This window comes from Camarhynchus parvulus, chromosome Z (genome assembly GCF_901933205.1).
Source record: "Camarhynchus parvulus chromosome Z, STF_HiC, whole genome shotgun sequence".
NCBI classification, from domain to species: Eukaryota; Metazoa; Chordata; class Aves; order Passeriformes; family Thraupidae; genus Camarhynchus; species Camarhynchus parvulus.
The window spans coordinates 43,492,054-43,500,075 of NC_044601.1; positions in this window are offsets into that span (position 1 = coordinate 43,492,054).

Genomic DNA, 8,022 nt, shown 5'->3' on the forward strand with positions numbered 1-8,022 from the left:
TCTGCCGTGTAACACTGTAGAGCTGTGCCTGCCATCCTGTCTGGTAGCCCGTATAAGACTCCAGCTGTATCCCCTTAGAATCTGTCTGTTCCAGACTGATTTGGATCTTTTTTCCCTGAAGTCTGTCACATCATTAGTATGCAAAACTACTATACTGTCGTAACCTTATTTCATTTTACCGAAATTCTTTAAAATAGAGGTAAGTATCTTTTCAAAGCTGTGTTTTTGTCATGGTTGCAATTTTATTATGTCTCTGTTATTCCTTGGAGATCCATTTTATCATGATCTCTGCAGGTAGTTTCAGTCCATACAGCATAGCATCTCCTGTTACAAGAATATAAATCTTATTTGCATATAACAGGTGATTCTTTAGGCTTTTCAACTGCAGTTATCTTCCCTGTTTTTTTTCTAAGAATATTGCTGTGAAGATACTGAACAGCACCCCAGGCTATCTAGATTCAGTTTATGACTTGGCTTTGTAGAAATCTTTTTCAAATGTTCTTGTGCAGATCAGTTTTTTGATGTCTCTGCCCAGTAAAATGAAGGAAAAAATGTCCCCATGTGTCATAAGGTACTTCCAGGGGGTATATTTATCAGTGCTTGGCCAGGGCTCAAGTAACTTAGTAGTAAATACAGCACAAGTAGTGACTGGATGGTTCAGTCTGTGGAACAGCAGTTAATACATTGCCAGATTTTTTTTTCTTGGAAAATGAAAGCTGAGAAAAATTTCAAAATACAACAACCATTTTGTAGAATAAATGCTATCTGTGCCTTTCCCAATAGTTGTTATTATTATTGTTGTTGTTATTATTATTATTATTATTATTATTATTATTATTATTATTATTATTATTATTGGAGCTCTTGGCTTATTTTCAGGTAAATACACACCACTATTCAAATTTTAAATTTATATTGATATATGTAAAAGGAAATAACTGTCACCTAGAGAAAAGGTTTTGTTAATAATTTCTATTATGAGATCCTGCTTTCAGAGTGATGTTCTCATCACAGTTTATTAGTTTAACAGAAATTGCTTGCTCTTGTATTTTTTATGATACAGTTGAAGGAAACTGCTGTGTTTTGGGCATTCATTCTGAGAATTCTCAGAGCTCTGCTTCTACACTCCGAGTCTGGGACATGTGATTTGCCATTTGAAAAGGAGGTTGCCTGTGCTTTTTGAGTCTCATTGTCACATAAAACATACTACCTTTTCTCAAGTAATAGTATTAAAATAATGAGTCTCTGGTTCATATAGCTGTGATTTTCTTACAGTTAGAATGGTGAATTCACCCAAGACCCCATATCATAACAATTATTAAAAACAGAGATGATACAAATCCAGTAATGGATGATGACAGAAAAGTAAGACTGCAGAAAAAGACACTGAAAGAGCTGTGTTAAGTGAAGGACTCGGGAGATTTACAGTTACAGACTATAAATAATTGCAGAGATAATAGTATAAATGAAAGAAGGGAATTACCCGCATTCTCAGAAGAAGGAAAGACGAGGTGCAATGGCCTGAAGCTGAAACAAGAAAATCTCAAGTCATAAGAGAATGTTTCTTTCAATGAGAGTAATTGTGCAGTGAACTAGAGGGCAGTGCAGTGGCACTGCAGATGGGTTACTGAGGCCGTGAGCATTCCTGCAAAGTGGAGCTGGACAGATTAGGTGACGTAGATGAGCTTCTCCAGCTGCTAGTTATTTCAAGAGCTTACAAAAGTCAATCTGTTTCTCTACATCATCTTCATAAATCCTTCTACAGCTGGCAGTCACGTTGGGCCAATGGGTTATCATACTGAAATGCCTCTTGGCAGTCAGGATCATGAACCCCAGTGGCTTCAGTGAGATAAGGGTCTACCTTGTCTCATTTTCTATTGAAATTAAGTGTGTCTTCTGCTCTGGTTTTCCCAGCAGGCCTCATCTTTCTCTCACTGTTGCTTACTCACTAAGTAAGTTCTCATTGTCATCTTCATTGTCATGTTCAAGTGCACTGCAGTGCTGATCTATTGTGTAAACATCAGCAAAAGCATGCAAGAAAGGTCCAGTGTGACCCTAATCTGTTCCTTCTTCCTGTGTTTCTTACTCCATTTGTTGCTGTGCTAGTGACACCATCTATTTCTGACTAATTCCAGCAGATGAATATATCAGTGTGGCTTATCTAGGCTTTACTTGGGTTATCTGGAGGAAAAAAAAAAAAAAAGAGAGAGAGAGAGAGAGTCAAGGTCTACTTGCATTTGGCTTGGATGTAGCAGAAGCCCTTATGGTGTTAATACATTCCAGAGAAAAACACAAAAGAAATCTTGGGAAAATTCCTGATCCCTGAAAGTTCCTCTCCTGTTATGAATTAGAAATTCTAGGTCCTCATTAGTGCAAATTGCCAAGAAAAAACACCCCTGTTTTATCTTTGGTGGTTTTGTTAGGTAGTCATTCCTGTGATGGGAAAAAACAGGAAATGTCATGCACTGATCTCCAGGCTGTCCACTGGTTTCAACAACTTTTACGTGATAGTTTGCCCTTGTTCATGGTTGTTACACTGCTCTGAGGAAGTAACAAGCAATGAGACTTCCTGCTTTTAACCCGAAAGTTAGCTTAGAAATGGTGTTAGGCTCCAAATAAACAGCCCCAGCAAGAAACTACAGCCTGGGAACACAACTGTTTAACTGCAAAATGGGAATGTGACCAGGCTTGGTGCAGCGTGCTGCTTTTCAGCTGGAGCTGGAAGGCCCATCTGCAGGGTCAAGATCAGAGCAAGATTCAGCCCTTTGTCAGCAGGCTTTAAGTGGCTGCAGGATCTACTCTCTTTCAAATTTATTTTGCAGGGAGAGTGTTCTTTGGTACCTCCTGACAGGCTGTGCTCCATAGATATCAATAATTTAAGTTTTGCGACAGTTCTGTGAAGGAACTCGTGCGTGTGAGCCTGGGGGATAGCCACAGGACTGGTTCAGCAGGAAGGCAATTGCCATGTTAAGCTGCCCTGCTTGTTTATCCAATTCTTGCTGCCTCACTGCGCCATGGAGTCTTTAGCCCTGCTTTATTTATTTTCACTTCTCAGTGCAGTTACTGCCTCAGAAGTTGGTTCTGGACTAGTGATCCCCAGGAGCAGTGAATCTGATGGAGAAAGCTTTGGGTTTGAAAAAGCATAAGCACCTAAATCTTCTCAGACATCCTTAGGCTTGCCAAGCAGGGGCATCTCTATATTTCAGGGCCAACCCTCCCTGGATAGTGAAGTGCTAAATTTCTTCTGTGCCAAATGGATGACACTTTCTAAGTGAGATCTTTTTCAAGGAAATGTTGATATGAGTATTTTTCTATGCAGTTTTAGATGTGCTTTTCCCCATTAGTTCCATTTGAATACAGATCTTCAATAAGGTCAACACATACATGCTTTGTATTGGGGTACAAATTCTGTATTTGGACCTTAAATAGAAGCACCTTGCTACTCACTCTGAAAGTTAAGGACTTTTTATCTAGTCGAACTGCAGGCCTCTGGTTCAGTCAATCTGTCTGGTTTTCTGCTTTCCACCCCTATGTAACTGTAGGCCAAAAGAATTCTCAGAGCAGCATCTTGCCAAAGGCACACCTGGCAGCTGCCTGGGTATTGCTAGCTACTGTGATTTTACTATGGCTATAAATGAAGCAAGAAACTTTCTTCCCAGGCTTCAATTTTGGCTAAGGTTGTTGTATTATTTAGCTTTGCATTAGCAGCTGGGGAAGTGCTTATATGGTCGCTTAACTAATTAGTTTCACTCTTACTTTTGAAGAGTTTACTAATAGTTCAGTCAATTGCTTTAACAAAAAGCATTTGTAACGTCCATGAATTGAGATGTCTGTCAGTGTTGCAAACATGTTGGTAAGCAGCTGCATATCTGCCTGCATGAAGGTAGTATATAACATTCTGAGTGTAAGCTGGAGACAGATCATCCCAAGTGAAGAAAAAATTTCAAAAAATAAATATTTGTAAAGGTAAAGTGTAGTTGTTCCTTAGAAACCCAAAGTATAGTGATTTGAATCATCAGAGAGTTGTCTTGCCATTATGATAGAATTAACTCTTATATACTATTATTTTATAGCTGTTTTCATCATTATTAATTATTTTCAAGAATTAATACTAATCACATAATAAATAAAATCTTAACGTCTTCACTGAATTTTTTAAGGCTTCCAGTGAGACTTTTATCAGACTTGGGGGTGAGCAAAGTCTGATGTTAGTATTTGCCTTTGTAAACTTACATCTGGCTAAGTGCAGGTTGGTGGTAAGTAGTGCAAGACAGACCTATAGAAAAACTGGGCTGGAACTGCTTCTCCAAAATCATCTGATCCAACTCCTGCCTCTAGAAAAGGCTGATATTCCTAGATTGCTCCTGATGTGGGAAAAAGCACGTCTTAACATGTTTTTAAAACCTTTCAATAATGGAGACTCCAGGTCTTTTTCTGCATCATCAGATTACTGGCTCTGTAGTTTGTTATCTACAGTTTTCCACTTGACATTTAAGATGCACAAAGTCTTACAGAGAGGAAGTTAACTGTGCTAAGGATGCAGGGTTTTTATTATGTTTTGGACAAGACTGAGAGTCTGTGAGGGTATCTTTGCAAATTTAAATGACATAGTTTTATTCCTGGTTTAACAAGCCAGGTGCTAACAGCATGCCTGTCTAATGTATGAAGAAATTTTCAAGGGCACTTTAGCAGAGGTGAAAATTTCAGTTACAGCTGTTTTGTGTGCCAGAAACAGTCCTAGGATTATGCACAAATTCACCTGATTAATTGATCTGAGTGTGATTTGGTGAAAGCTCATACCAGAAGTCAAAAGGATCTGGGTTCTGTGAATAAAATGCTCAGTGTACACACTGCCAACTGGGCTACTTACTCGTAATAGTCATGACGCAGGTGGGTGATGAAATCTACCCTCTGCTAGCCAGAGGGCAGGAAGCAGAGAGCAGGATGGCAGCCAGCAGCTTGCTCCCTTTCCCATGTGCATCTTATTCCCCTTCAGCTCCGACTCTGGTGAAAGGGAATGAGCCAGGCCCCTCCCGGGCTCCTGTCCCAGCCCTCTGTTGTTTCCAAGGCAAAGTTTTCCATCACATGTACTTTTGCACTTGTGGATTGCAAAGCAGGAACAAAGTCAGGTGACATCTACCCCTGTACTAGAGGCCTCTGCAAGCTCTAAACAATTATTTTGAAGTGGCAGATTCATGTGGTAGCAGATGGAGTTCTGTACTGCAATTCCACACTGAGCCAGGCCACAGGCCAGAGCACTGGCACAGTATATAAACATCCCACTTCCCTCTCAGTCCCACCTTTTCCATTCAGCAGCTTCAACATGTTTATGCAGAAAGCTGAGTTTTCTGTCGTTGAAACATCAACATCTCAAAACTGTGTTTGCAGGGGCAATGTGGTCAAACAACATTCATGGCCAAATTCATTTCTCCCCTGTTTTCATTTCAAGAGGTAAACCTCACACTTATTTGAAAGGTCAGACTAGGTAAGTTTTTATAGAGCGTGCCTCACTAGAAAGATGCCTGAGGTTGCTGTCTTCACTGGTGTTGTCAGAAGTAAAAACTTATTTGAGCACTTGTTGTTGTAGCATTTATTATTTCTTTACACTCACATTTGTTAGATGGCTTGACATAAAAGGCATAACATTCTACTTCCACCTAGATTCCTTGATTTGAATAGTTATCAGCACCAGAATTGCACAGGAGGGCACATGTTATAAGAACAATACCTCCATTATGACCTACTAACACTGTAATCTAATTTGAGTTTAAAGAAAGACCTACATATTAAAATCTAGTACAGTAGGATAGCTGAATGCAATTTTATAATACAGAAACAATGATCTTTGACAGAAGGTCAGAGCATTTCTGTTTCAGGTATTTATGTTTCAGTGGTATTTACTTTGCCATTTTTAACTGGTACAATATTTCATTGAATTAATATTGGTCCCCTTAGATAGGCTTTATTTTATTTAATTTTTTTGCTTGTTTTCGTTGGTTTGTTTAGTTATTTAAATTTTTAAACATTTGAAAATCATGATGCTGGAAAGACTTTGTTAATGAAGGAGTAATTCCTTATTTGGAACCAAATTTGTGTCTCAAAACAGTGAGACACAAAGGAGCCTTAATTTTCTCATAATGGCCTAGATTAAGGATAATGTTGTAACTGCAGTGATCTGTCATGTCCTATATCAGAAGCTCAGAAGCCCATAGGCTCTAATGTATTTCCCATCAGGGCAGGGATGGGAGTTGGGATGCTCTGTTACCTTAGCCTTACAGGCTGAGGGAGCTGAGAGCTCAAGAGACTCAATAACCTTCCCAGTACTGTGGCAGGACCTCTGTGACAGAGCAAAGAGTTTGGGCAGCAGCAGTGAAGATCTTTTCTCTCTGAGTGGTACAGCTAGAGCCCGGTAAGAGCTGGTGCATGTTCCCATATGGATGAGGTTAGCTGCATCGCATATTAAAAACATGGCCACAAGCTATTTTTTTTTTCTGCTGCAGTATGCTGCACTGGTGTAACATGTAACAAAGTTACATTAACAGGAATTTCTTACCATCAAATGCAGCCAAACTGCAAATCTTGCGAGAATGCTTCTGTTTACATGTAAGCCCATCTCTTGCCCACCTTGGAGTTGGTGGAAATCCCTCCATTTATATAGTAGGTTCTTACTGTGCTCAGATTTCCTTCTATTCCTGTCAAAGACATCTCCTAGAGGCATATTTAAGTGAGTCAGGGTAAAGATACCTAAAGGGAGTTTATAGTATCAAGTTTAGCTTCCTTGCTTTAACTCTCACTATGAGCACTTGGAGCACTTGCACGTTCCTGGGTCACGTAGGCAGTTTGAAAACACTCCTTGCTCATTCTTATGCAAATCTGAATACTGGTCCTCGAGCCAGATCTCAGTTATGTATACAGTGTGGCAGCTGGTACCTGCTCCCATTCCCAGAGGGGAAAAATATTGATTGTGTATTTTTTGCTATTGGATTTTGGAAATCCAGGAAACTGAGCTGTTTCCTTCAGTGCAGGCAAACTGTATTCAGCCATTAACTACAGTAGCTTAATTAAATAATTTGAAAGTTTCTGCTTTCATTATGCTAGTTGGTATGCTTAAATACATATTTTTTGGTGCCAATAGAATTTTTCCACCTGTTTAATAACACATAGATAATGGTACCATTTTTAATAGAAGTTTGTTTTCATAATGTCAGACTTGTGAATCATGCTTCTTAGTTCCAGTTTAAATAAGGTATTATGAATACTGAGATGGCTGCAAGACACACAATGGCAAATAATACAGACAATTTCTAAATAAATGAAGCAACTGCTTGTGACCAATGTGGGAAATTAAATAAGACCTAATTGGCCTTTCTTAACATTAGATAGCTATTACACAGTAAAGGCACAGAATTAAATCATAAGTTAACCAGAAAAAATATCTGAATTTCTTTTTGAGATATTACATGTGTTAGTTGTACAGGTGTACTTCTCAAAGGAAATTTCAACATTCATCTAGCATGCAGATATTTGCCAGACACGCCTAAGTTGTCAAAATAGCTGCCTAACATACATGGTGTGCCTATTCCCCACTTGAAATACCACATTTTGATTTCTGCCTGGCTTGCACAATAGTAGGCCTATTTCTCCCTCCCATTTCTGTTCTGACTTTTAGATTACTTGTTCCTGCTGGAAGTACTCTCTAACATTTAATTATAGCTGCCATTTTCTGCTCAATACTTTAAACAGTCTATTATTCTTATGCATAGACAGAGAATACTCTTGCTTTCCAGTTTCTTTTTCTACACTTATTTTGTGTTCTTTTTGCAAAACCTTACATGTTTTCAGATGTATGAAGGGATCCAGCTTTGTCAGCAGGTCTTAGAGAGGAGAGAAAAACTGGGGTGGGGGACGGGAAGAATGAAAGAACTGAGTTAAGTTCCAGCTGTATTAATAAAATAATGCAAGTAGTAAAAATACTTGTTTTTCTGTCAGTGGTGGTGTGGTAAATAATTCCAGTATTCCTGC